The sequence below is a fragment of the Gossypium raimondii genome, chromosome 3, assembly GCF_025698545.1.
Source record: "Gossypium raimondii isolate GPD5lz chromosome 3, ASM2569854v1, whole genome shotgun sequence".
NCBI lineage: Eukaryota > Viridiplantae > Streptophyta > Magnoliopsida > Malvales > Malvaceae > Gossypium > Gossypium raimondii.
The window spans coordinates 21,869,462-21,882,609 of NC_068567.1; the positions used below are offsets into that span (position 1 = coordinate 21,869,462).

General features: G+C 34.9%; 1 non-coding gene across 1 annotated transcript; it reads right to left on the reverse strand.

Moving 5' to 3' along the window:
• Positions 1 to 604: 604 nt before the first annotated feature.
• Positions 605 to 709, reverse strand: LOC128040188 (small nucleolar RNA R71). The gene has a single exon (XR_008194846.1). It is a non-coding gene; the product is annotated as a small nucleolar RNA R71 (small nucleolar RNA).
• Between the last annotated feature and the right edge of the window lie 12,439 nt (positions 710 to 13,148).

A 13,148-nucleotide genomic window follows, 5' to 3' on the forward strand; every position in this document is an offset into this window, starting at 1 on the left:
TTATTTTTCTATTCAAATTTTAACTTAGTTAATTTTTCTGTGATTATTTCAGGTGTTTATGAGTATTGAACGAATCATCGATTTACTCCCTGTAGACTCTGAGATTGAACGAACTTTCCGACAGCGAAGAAGACAAGCAAGTTAGAGAAGGGCTGAAGAGAGGAACTTCGAAATTCTGTATCAAGGAAACGGAGCAAACCTTTCTCAAAATCCTATCCTTATTGCTGATGATAGGGATAGAGCTTTGAGGTAGTATGTCGTGCCAGTATTTCATGATCTTAATCTGGGTATTAGGAGACTCGAAATTGAGGCACAACAGTTCGAGTTGAAGCCAGTCATGTTCCAGATGCTTCAGACAGTGGGCCAACTCAGTGAAATGCCTACCGAAGACCCTCACCTACACTTAAGACTGTTTATGGAGGTGAGCGATTCTTTCAAGTTAGCCGGAGTACCCGAAGATGCCTTACGATTAAAGTTGTTCCCATATTTACTAAGGGACAAAGCTCGAGCTTGGTTGAACTTATTACCACCAAAATCAATTTCAACATGGCAAGAGTTACCAGAAAAATTCCTTATGAAGTATTTCCTGCCTAGCAAGAATGCTAAGTTGAGGAATGAGATCACTGATTTCCAACAAATGGATGATGAGTCATTGTATGGGGCATAGGAAAGGTAAAGAATTATTACGGAAGTGCCCTCATCACGAAATCCCACATTGCATAAAACTTGAGACATTTTATAATGGTCTCAATGCTCACACAAGGATGGTAGTGGACGCTTCTGCTAGTGGTGCTCTCCTTTCTAAGTCTTATAATGAGGCTTATGAAATCATTGAGAGGATTGCCAGCAAAATTATCAATGGCCAACCAATCAAATAGCGTCGAGAAGACGAGTCACTAGAATACATGAAGTAGTTGCTCTTACTTGACTCGCATCTCAAGTACCATCAATATCCTCAATTTTAAAAAATCTTACTACTAATAGGTGTAACAGTTTTGCAACACAGCCACTGAATCAATTTGAAAATGTAGCCTGTGTTTATTGTGGGGAAGGACATTTATTCGAAGCATGTCCATCGAACCCAAAATATGTGCATTACATAGGTAACAGAAGCAAAATCGAGGAAGGCAAGCGCTGCAATCCAATTTCTATAACCCATCATGGCAAAACCACCCGAATTTTTCCTAGAGTAACCAAGGGGCAGGAACCAGTAACAATTATGTCCAACCTAGATCGACCCAGCCACCTAGTTTTTCCTAACAAGCTTAGAAACCAACCCAAGCTGAACCATCAAATAGCCTAGAGAATCTATTGAAGGCATACATGGTGAAAAATGATGCCTCTCTAAGGAATTTGGAGAATCAAGTGGGCCAGCTTGCAACTGAACTCAGAAACCGACCACAAGGTGTTTTACCTAATGATACGAGAATCCGAGGAATCCAGGGAATGAGCATTGTAAATTGTTAACATTGAGGAGCGAAAAGACTTTAGATCCCAATTCCGTTAAAGTTAAGAAGGAGCCAGCTGATGCTCAAGACTCAGAGGAAGTTCAACCGAGTGTTGAAATTCTAGTTTCACCAGAACTTGAATCTGCAAAATCTAAGAAGGTAACTTCTGAACCAGCTAATTTTGATCAACTAATAACTCCGTTAGATACAGAATTACCATAGAAAATGAATCAAACAATTCCAATAAAGAAACCTCCACCACCCTACCCTCAAAGAATTCAGAAGAAGAAGCAGGAAATTCAATTCAAGAAGTTCCTAGACATACTTAAGCAACTTCATATCAACATCCCGTTGGTTGAAGCACTTGAACAAATGCCAAACTACGTCAAATTCATGAAGGATATCCTATCTAAAAAATGAAGGCTTGGAGAATTTGAGACAATAGCCCTAGAAAAGGAATGCAATGTATATCTTCAAGACAAACTACCCCCAAAATTAAAGGATCCTGGATGTTTTACCATACCTTGCAATATTGGAGTAACATATTATGGTAAGGCACTATGTGACTTGGGTGTGAGTATCAACTTGATGCCCATGTTAATATTTAGAAAGTTAAGAATAGGTGAAGTTAGACCTACTACGGTTACACTTCAATTAGCAGATCAATCCTTAGCACCGGAAGGACCCTTATTGATGTGCAGAAGGGCGAGCTTACTATGCGTGTTTAGGATGATCAAGTAACATTTAACATTTTTAAGTCCATGTGATTTCCTGACACAATTGATGATTATTCTGCAGTATCCGATTTAGAGGATTTAATTGTGGAGAGAGAACTCAATTATGTTGAAGACCCATTGGAACAAATTTTGACATCAGATCCTCCAAATGATGAAGATGAGGATGAATACTGAGCTTTGTTAGAAGCTAATCAAAAGGGATTTAATCCGTAATCCCGCTTTGAATCTTTAGAGTTAGAAAAAATGGATTATGCCCAACCAAAAGCATCAATCGAGGAGCCACCTAAATTAGAACTGAAGGTACTTTCCTCACATTTGAAATATGTTTATTTAGGTAACTCTTCTACTCTGCCTGTGATTGTTTCAGCAGAATTAACTACTGAGCAAGAAGAGAAACTCATCCTGGTGTTGAAACAATTCAAGAACGCTATCGGATGGACCATAGTCGATATTTATGGAATTAGTCCATCTATATGCATGCACAAGATTATCTTAGAAGATGGAAAAAAAGGGACGATTGATGGACAACGAAGACTGAACCCCATCATGAAGGACGTAGTCAAGAAAGAAATCATCAAGTGGTTAGATGCGGGTATAATTTACCCCATCTCAGATAGTTCATGGGTAAGTCCGGTCCAGTGCGTGCCAAAGAAAGGAGGTATCACGGTCATTAAAAACGAGAATAATGAGTTGATACTGACTAGAACGGTTACAGGATAGAGAATTTGCATCGATTACCGGAAGCTGAACAAGGAAACTAGGAAAGATCACTTTCCTTTGCCGTTTTTGGACCAGATGCTGGATAGACTCGCAGAGCGAAACTATTACTGTTTTCTTGATGGATAATCAGGGTATAATCAGATTACAGTAGCACCTAAAAGATCAGCATAAGACAACATTCACCTACCCGTAAGGTACATTTGCATTTAGGCACATGCTATTTGGTTTATGTAATGCACCTGCTACATTTCAAAGATGTATGATGTCTATTTTTACTAACATGGTTGAGAAATATTTGGAAGTTTTTATGGATGATTTTTCAGTATTCGAAGATACATATGATGATTGCCTAGCCAATCTAGCCAAGGTACTAAGGTGATGCGAAGAAACAAACCTTGTAGTTAACTGGGAAAAATGCCATTTCATTGTACGAGAAGGTATTGTTCTAGGGCATCAGATAACAAGACATGGAATTGAGGTAGATAAAGCAAAGGTAGATTATCTGTAAAGGGTGTTAGGAGCTTTTTGGGCCACGCCGGTTTCTATCGAAGATTCATCAAAGACTTCTCCAAAGTTGCTAAACCTTTATGCAAATTATTGGAGAACTACACAGCGTTTAAAATTGATGAGGAGTGCTTAAGAGCTTTCAACGATTTGAAGAGTCGATTAGTCTCAGCACCCATAATAGTCACACCAAACTGGGATTTGCCATTTAAATTGATGTATGACGCAAGTGACTTCACGATCGAAGCTGTCATGGGTCAGCGAAGGAACAAAATTTTTCATCCTATCTTCTGTGAGAGTCGAACTCTGACAGGAGCTCAACTGAATTACCGGTAACAGAAAAAGAGTTACTTGCTATTGTGTTTGCTTTTAACAAGTTTCGATATTATCTTGTAGTCACGAAAGTGACTGTTTATACGGACCACTCGACAATTAAGTATTTACTTGCCAAGAAAGACGCTAAGCCAAGACTGATCCAATGGGTACTACTACTTTAAGAGTTCGATCTAAAAATTCAAGATTGAAAGGGAGTGGAAAACCAAGTAGCAGACCACTTGTCCAAATTGGAGTTGCAAGAAGGGAACTCTCCTCTTATACCAATTCGAGAGACATTTCCAGATGAACACATACCGAAGGTAAATCATGTCGATAATACCCCTTGGTTTGCTGATATTGCTAACTTTTTAGCTTGTGGTTTGATGCTGATTGATAAGTCGTATAATCAAAAGAAAAAGTTTCTTCACGATGTGAAGTACTATTTCTGGGAAAAACCGCATTTGTTTAAAAATTGTACAGATCAAATGATCAGGAGATGCATGGCAGAAGATGAAGTATATAAGATTTTATACCATTTTCACTCAGCTCTGAGTGGGGGACACTTCGGCGGTACATGTACTGCAACCAAGGTATTGCAAGCCGGATTCTTTTGGCCAACACTATTCAAAGATGCATATGCTTACATAAAGAGTTGTGATCGATGTCAAAGGTTTGGAAATGTCACCAACAGAAATGAGATGCCTCGAACAAACATTATTGAGGTAGAATTATTTGATGTTTGGGGTATTGACTTTCTCAGTCCTATCCCTCCGTCTTTTGGTCACAAGTACATATTAGTAATAGTAGACTATGTGTCTAAGTGGGTTGAGGCAGAGGCATAACCGACAAACGATGCTAAGGTTGTAATAAAGTTTTTGCAGAAACCTGTGTTCACAAGGTTTGGAACCCCAAGAGCCATCATCAGTGATGAAGGGTCCCATTTTGTGAACAAGTGGTTGATATGGTTATTAGATAAACATGGAGTGAAACACAAGGCCGCTACAGCTTACCATCCGCAGACAAATGGGCAGGCTGAACTGGCAAACAAGGAGATCAAAGACATACTTGAGAAGGTAGTTTACCCAAATTGACAAGATTGGTCCAAAAGATTGGATAATGCTTTATGGGCTTACAGGACAGCATACAAGACACTTTTAGGGATGTCACCCTATAGGTTATTCTTTGGGAAAGCCTGTCATCTACCCTTGGAGTTAGAACACAAAGCTTATTGGACTCCCCAACGACTCATTTTGGATCTTAAAAATGCCAAAGAGAAATAGATGCTTCAACTTAACGAGTTAGAAGAATTCTGAATGTCTTCATACGAGAATGCCAAATTACTTAAGGAGAGACTTAAGAAATGGAATGACAAGCACATTTGAGTTCGAGAATTTGAAGCAGGTCAGCAAGTCTTGTTATTCAATTCCAAATTAAGGTTCTTTCCAGGTAAGTTAAAATCACGTTGGTCCGGTCCATTATGATTCATTGAGTCTATCCATACAGAGTTGTTGAACTTTAAGGAAAGGGAGGTAATTTTCGAGTTAATGCTCAACGCTTGAAACATTACTGCCGAGATAAAATTGAACGGAATCAAATCTCGTTCATTTTATCAGATATTTAATTTTTCTTGATCTTCTGTTTGAATAAATGATTTAAGGTATATTTTCGGGATTAGTATGTTTAAATAAATTCTGTCTAGGAGATTGGAACTTAAATGGAACCGCTTGTGACCTCTCCAATCTTTCCTGGGAATTGATTTTAACATAATTTCCCAAGAAATTATTCCCTAAATGACAATAAATTTTTAGTTTTTCAAATAAACAGGTCAATTTTGATCCAAGTTTTATGTTGCAACTCAATTTTGAATTTTCATTAAGTCTAGGAACTTAATTGAATATTTTTAAATTTTGGTTACTTTTTTTGTAAATATTAAAAATTAGATGTTTTTTAATATTTTTAAAAGCATCTAGAATAAATGTTTTAGTTCAATAAAAAAAAAAAGAAAAGATGATAATTATTAATATATAATTATATCTATTATAATATATATTAATTATTATCGTTTTATTTAAAGTTAGGATTAGTTTTAATTTATCATATTTTATTCGATAAGTTTTTATCTTAATAAATTAATAGCAAATAATAATTTAATATGCATTATATTAATTATTAATTGTTATTTACTTTGAGTAGAATTAGAACTTAAAATTTTTAAGAATTCTACTCTAGCTCCTACTCCTTTCACTATAAATTCCACCTATCTATTCTTTTCTTCTTTTTTTTCATTCATACACCATTCCCTCCAAAAACACCAAAACCCTTAAGTGTCGAAACCTCCTAACAATTTCCTAGCCACAACATCGCCCAGCTAATTGGTCAGCAGCACCCCGCGCCTGCCCACACCAGGCCTGCTCAACGATCCGCACGCTGCTCACATCCATCCTCTTCTACGCACTGCTGCCTTGCATACCCGAGCGGCACACCACCCTTTCACCCATCCTTAGCCAAAAACCCCTAAACCTATTTTAATTTGCCATCTTTTGATTCAAAATTATTTTTCTTTAGAGCTCTTAATTTTTACAAAAAAGGTGGTAAGACCAATTTTTCTCCTAAATTTTGATTTAATTATCTAATTTTTCAATTTATTGAATTGTTAATATTTTATATTAATTAAATTTTTGAGAAAATAGCTGTTTCCATCTTATGATCAGGTTATTCATGCCTTGCAAGAGAACTCAGGCATCTGCCCAAATTAACGAATCACAAAACAAGTTCCACTGTGAAGAAGCCAAAGCAAGATACGAGAGTATCTTCAACAGTCAACAGATGCATCCAAAGAAAAGTTTCACATTGAAAGAAAGCAACTATATTGGTTTTATGGCGTGTATTCGTCAGGTTGCTGAAACTCTCAATTGGGAGTTGTTTTGTGAGAAGAGACCTAGTGTGGATGAGGAGTTAGTATGTGAATTCTATGCAAATTTAACCTCAAGCGAGTTGATAGAAGTTCCAGTTCGCGAAATCAAGGTATCAATAACTTCAAACGCTATTAATGAGTTCTTTAAATTGCCTGATTTCAAAAACGACGAATATTCCTCCTTGATAAGCAATATAGAATCTGAAAATTTGCAATAAATTCTTGGGAAACTTACAGTTTGAGGTTCTAAGTGGACTGTGTCAAAGCAAAGAATCCACACTTGTCGAAAAGAATATTTGACACCACTCGCAAAGGTATGGTTCTACTTTATCCAATTCAGCGTTATGCCTAGCTCACATGGGACTACAATCTTATTACAGCGAATGGTCTTATTATACTCGATTTTAACTGGGAAGACCATTGATATGGCAAAAATCATCCTGAGGGAACTGTGAAATTGTGTCGTTAGATGTTTACATTCTGGCCCAGCTTACTTTCCCTTTACGATAACAATTTTGTGCTTGAAAGCTAAAATTCTTGCAAACGTAAAGAAGACAGGTTATAGCCAGGGAAAAATCATAGATTGGGACCTCTATTGAATAGCTGGAGACTTTGTTCTATAGTAACGAGTTGAAGAAAGTAAGGATCCCAAAAAAGAAGAAGATCCCACAAAGATTGAGCCAGTGCAATCGGCTGAAGTCCCTGATAAGGTGGAACCAGAAGCTGAACCTGATATCAAGACTTCAATGTTCAGAGCTCAACCGCCTTGCCCAGATCTTCGAGATGAGCTGTCAAAGTTAATGGACATAATGCAACATATGCAGTGGCAGCAACAAGCTTACTAGAAATACTCAAAAATAAGGGATGACTCAATAAGAACTGCTCTTAAAAAAAATTTACGATGACCCATTTATTTTTGTGCCTGAGTTTCCAGATTACATATTTGAACCATGGAGCCCATTATCGAAAAAGAAACGAAGCAATTCATGCAAAGACAATAATGATGGAGCAAAAGATGAGTCAAATTTGGAAGGATCTGCAAAAATAAATAAAGGGGGGATCTCGATTTTATTTTATTTATGTTCTTAGGTTATTTTAGGATAAAGTTAATTAGGAATTTTTGCATAATAAAACAAGAGATGGAAGTCATTAATAAAATTGAACAATTCACGAAGTATAAAGTGTGGCAATAGATATATACATGTCTAGGATTGGATTTAGAAAGAGCTTGGTACTTAAGCAGTCAAATTGACTCGCCTCCTCTTTCCTAGAATCCTACATGGTGTATAGTCTCTATTCACTTTAAACAATGAGGACATTGTTCATTTTAAGTAGGGGGACCGAAAAATTGAAATTATTTCCACTCAGAATATATAGTTCTTTTAATTATGATTAGGATATATTGTGTTCAATAATTTGAAATTTTGTTAAGTATGCTAAACTTCAGTATAAATAAAGTTCTATTATTTTAATAAATTGTTATGTTAGCTGAATAATGATATGAATGTATTTTTAATAAAGCATGCAAATTGTACCATACAATTTTTAGTTCCTTAAGAAAGGTAGGCATGCATGAAAGTTTAAGTCTCTAGAATTGACTTAGTAGTTTCTTGAGGCAAAATCTTAGGAGGCATGGAATGTTGAAAATGATTTAGGCAACTCTTGTTTGGACCATTTGAGCCTTCCAAGCCAACCTTCATGAAGTTTTATCCTTTGAAACCAAACTTTGAGACTATTTGGCCTAATTTTATTTGAACCCTTGCAATATTTAGCCATCACTTTTCTCTTAATTATCTTTAAATTGTCTTAAAAACTAGACTCAGTATTATTCAGAATATTCTTTGAAAATAATTTAGGGGAGTTGAATGAAGTATCAAATGCTCTAAAAATTATAGTACATTCAAGAAAATGCTAAAAAAAAGCACATGTACTTAAAAGAAAATAGATGTACAAAGGAGCATGTGAAAGCAAAGTAAGTTTGTGTATTGAGGGAAATTATTCCAAAGGTCTGATTGAAGCTGAGTCTAGGGTTTAAAAGCCTAAATTTATCTATCTTTTACCTACCTTTAGCCTAGCTACGTTACAACCTTTTTAAAGACCTATTGATTCAATTTTTCTATGCTACCTACATTAGTGGAGAGAAATTGCTATGTTCAACATATGAATGTATAAGTTAAACTTAATGATTGCAGCTTACTGTTGAATAAGAAAATAAAAACAAATTGGTAAGGGTTAACATGTCTTGTTAAGGAAGCATTTAGTCTAATTGTGCTATCATAATAGTTGTTGAGATTAATTTGAACGATATGTATACTTAAGTAGCATAACTATAAAATTTCTTGTTTTTGAGCATAAGTATATTAAATTCATAATTCGGGAAGAATGTTATTTTGAAAGAATTTTTCAAATGTGTTTTCTCGAGTAATTCTTTTAATTTGTGCATTGCTCGGGAAGAGCAATGAATTAAGTTTGGGGTGTGAAAACACTAAAATTTACACATTTTACATACCTTTTTAACTTAAAATCATACAGTTTGATAAATTTTTGTCGAAAAAATAATTAATTTTTACAAAATAATTAAAGTGCACTTAAAATATGAACTTGTTGAATTTTATTTAATTTTATAATTAATTTTGATGAATTTTGATTATTTTCAACAGATTTACACTAAGGGCGAAAAATGGCTCGGCAGACACTACTAGAAACGCAAATCGGAAAGCAATTTGAAGTATCGAGGTAAACAAAATTTCAGCCTAAGGCGGTCCAAAATTATATGTATTAATTCATAATATAATTAATTTTAATTTATATCCAATTTAATTTGGGTTACTAAATTATTATTAATTAATTATGAAAAAGTGGTCCAGTTGAACTGAACCGAGTGAACCGAACTGACCAAGAAATGGACAGCCCAAAACCCGTCCCAAGAGCTGACCCAAATCAGCTTATTAGCTAATTATTTAAGCTTGCAAGAAGGCCCTTGAAGACTTGCTCAAGTCGCATTCAAACCCCTCCACAATTGGTGGCTTTATAGATTTGTCCCAAGCCTAAATTAGCAAAGTTGAAACTATCAACCTTGCCACATGTGTGGCCGGCTAAGGGAGGGCTCTTTGGCTCATAATTTTAGCTATTTTCAGCAGCCCTCCTCAGCTATAAAAACCCCCTTAGGCTGGTCATTTTAAAAACACACCTCAAGCATTCACATCTTTCCTCTCTTCTCTCCACTTTCTCTCTTCTTTTCCATTCCAAAATTCCCTTGCTCTCTTGTCGATTTCTCCTCTTGGGAAAGGGGGCATTCATCAGTTATTTGGAGCAGAAATTAAGTGTTCATAGCAGCCTTGGTTGATGAGGACAACAAAGAAGGAAGAACAGAGCAACTAGTCAAGCCACAGAAAAACACTGGATTTGATTCTTGTTCCCTATCTTTTTAATTTTTGTTGTTGTAATGCTAAACATGTCTATGAATATTTGTGTTGTTGGAATGGTTAATTTAATCAATATAGCTTTAATTTAATTTGTGTTAGGTTGATTGCACTTCATTTGTTAAAATTATTGAAATTGTGTTTCTGTTGTTATAGGTCTCGGTAAGATGCTTAATTAAGTAATATCATGACTAAGTTATTCTTGCATTACAATTGTTAGGTAACTAATGAATTAATTATTTAAATGGATTGAAATTGTAATTAATGGACACAGATGCTTAATCGATTGCATGTTTAATTATCTAAGGTAGTTGAGGTTAGATTAGCAACCAGATGTCGACGATACATTTGCCTTGCATAACTTGCAAGATTATTGTGATTAAACTGTTTCAAGGTAAGGATACTTTGTTACCTCACATAGTCTTTTATGTGCTTATTAAATCGAGTTAATTGTTTGAATTGACATACGGATATGTACAAAAGATTATTTTGATTTAATAAGTATGTATGTGCAATAACATATTTGCCTATTAAGATTTGTTTAATTGGTTGAATTGACATAGGGATATAGTCAAGAGATAAATGGATTTTGGTAGGTAAGTATGTTCATAAGTTAGCAAATTACCGAGTTTTCGTGAACTTATTCGTAACAATATAAACATGAGTTTAATAATTCTACGACAAGAAATGTAATTAATCTAACACAACTATGTCATCTTGATTAAAATCGTATTGTGAAATCTTGCATTTGAGCTTTATTTATTTAGTTCACTTAGTTTAAAATCTTAGTTTTTAATCACCCTCTTCAAACAAAATATTTTTCTTAACCAAAGTGCTTTAAATAGCATTCATAAATAATTCTTTTCACAGTCCCTGTGGGTACGATAACTCGACATTTACTTGTCACTTTATCACTTGTTGCGATTATGTACACTTGCACATTTTTGTCGTTCCAAATAGATCAATGATTCGAAATTAAATAAAAATCAAAGTGCAAAAATAATTTATCAAAGAATGATTAAGGCTATTGTCCCCAGCAACAGCACTAAAAACTTGTAACGTGGTTTGTGCAAGTATACACAGTCGTTCAAGTAATAAGTAAGTTAAATGAGTTATCATTTATATAGGGAATGTGTATGTTAATCGGTTAATTTCAAAATTATAAATCACAATTTGATATAAAAACTCAATAATTTTGGATAGTAATGATTAAACTAAGTAAAATTAACTAGATGCAAATATTTATCCCTATGCAATTTTAATCTAAATGCAAATCATCTAAATGTATGAATGAATGGCTATAGCAACAAAAACAATCAACATAAAATAGGCTAGGATAATTATATTAATCAATTCAATTCATTTTCATAATGCTAAACAATGTTCGGAAAACATTCTATGGCAACTCGATCTTTCATGAGTTTGGAAACCAAATTAAGTCCCCTCGGATCTTTTACTTAGTGAAATAGGCATTTTACTGATCATATTAGGCTATGGGTTTCTTAGCATTTATGCGAGGTCATAGAGATATTTATGTTTGCAACAGTTTAATCACATAAACATAAAAACTATGCAAGATAATAGAGATAACTACAAATATTATGAACCTCAACTTAGTTGGGTTTAATGATCTAAATTGAGCATTGCACTTTTCAATTATGTGTCTACTAGTCATCGTCTGGTTAGGATTGCTTAGCTAATCTGGATGCACCCAATCACGTATGAATGGAATACATCTTCATTTTAATTGAAAACATATTCAACTGAGGCACAAACATGTTAAACATGAATCAAATAAATCTTATTGAATTAACATAATCATCCTAGCAAATAGGATTTAAAATACCATATTTTATTTCAAAAACAATAAACTCAAAGCAAATATAATTAAAACAAATAAAAAGAGGAAAGAGTAAACTCTATTCAGTTCAGCAGTGTTTCAGATCTGTTTTGACAGATGCACTCCTCTGTTCTGATCGATGCTCCTTTTGCTAAGGGTTTCCCAAGGTGGCCAGCCAAGGTAGTGTCTTGACAAAGCTTTTGTTGGCTAAAGAATGGAAAGGAAAATAGGAAGGCTAGGCGTGGGGAAAAGGGAACAAGAGAGGAAATGAGAGAATGCTAGTGAATGAATAAATTAAGGGATGCTTTGAAAGGTAAAAGCTGTGTGGTATTTATAGGTGAAGGTAAGGGTGAAGTTTACTAAAAATAACATCACATCTCCCTTGATTCTCTCCTTCCTATGGCCGCCCATGACGTGTGAGAAGGTGTATAACACCCTAAATCCAGCCTAGACGTTATGGCCGAATCTGGCGAATCATATTGAAGTGTTTTTCAAAAACATAGCTTCTATGAAAAAACCTGCTCTATATTAATTCTCGTTTATTGAAACTTAAGTTGTCTTTAGCAGTTTTTTGATCTTATTTGTTGTTACTATATTCAAAACATTGTTTTGATGCGGAAGCCTTTATTTTATAGTACGAAAATGTGGTGTTTTGAAAAAAAACATTTATCTTTTGAAAATTCATGTCCTACTTCTATCAGAAATGAATTAAAATAAGTAAAATCCCCAAATTAAAAGTTTAAAAGAAAATTTTAAAAGGCCTTATTACCCAAAATAAATTTCTTATAAAAAAATAAATGTAAAAGCAGTTGCGGTTATGTGGCCACCTCTGAGTCCCTCGCAACACCTGTGTCTAAGATTGGGGATTACCTGTAAGATAAACAGAGGGGTGAGTTTACGAAAACTCAGTGTGTAACCCCATAAAAGTAAATGTCCAATGCATTTACAGTCTGGGCTTAAGCCCAATTTAATAATAGTTTAGTTTAGTTGGGCCTTAGCCCATTACAGTGACAGTACCAGTTCAGACATGCAATCAGAAATCCTACCCATCCAGCCTCTACACTCCACTCCGTCTAACCCAACACTCCATGTGGGGATAAAATCACCCACCTATCCCTACACTCTAAAAATTAGCACCGGTTGCGACACTAAATAGTATTTGCAGCAAAGCTGCCAGTACAGTACACTTCTTCCAATCATAATAAATCCCACTCCCATACAACATATCATACATGTATGCAACATATA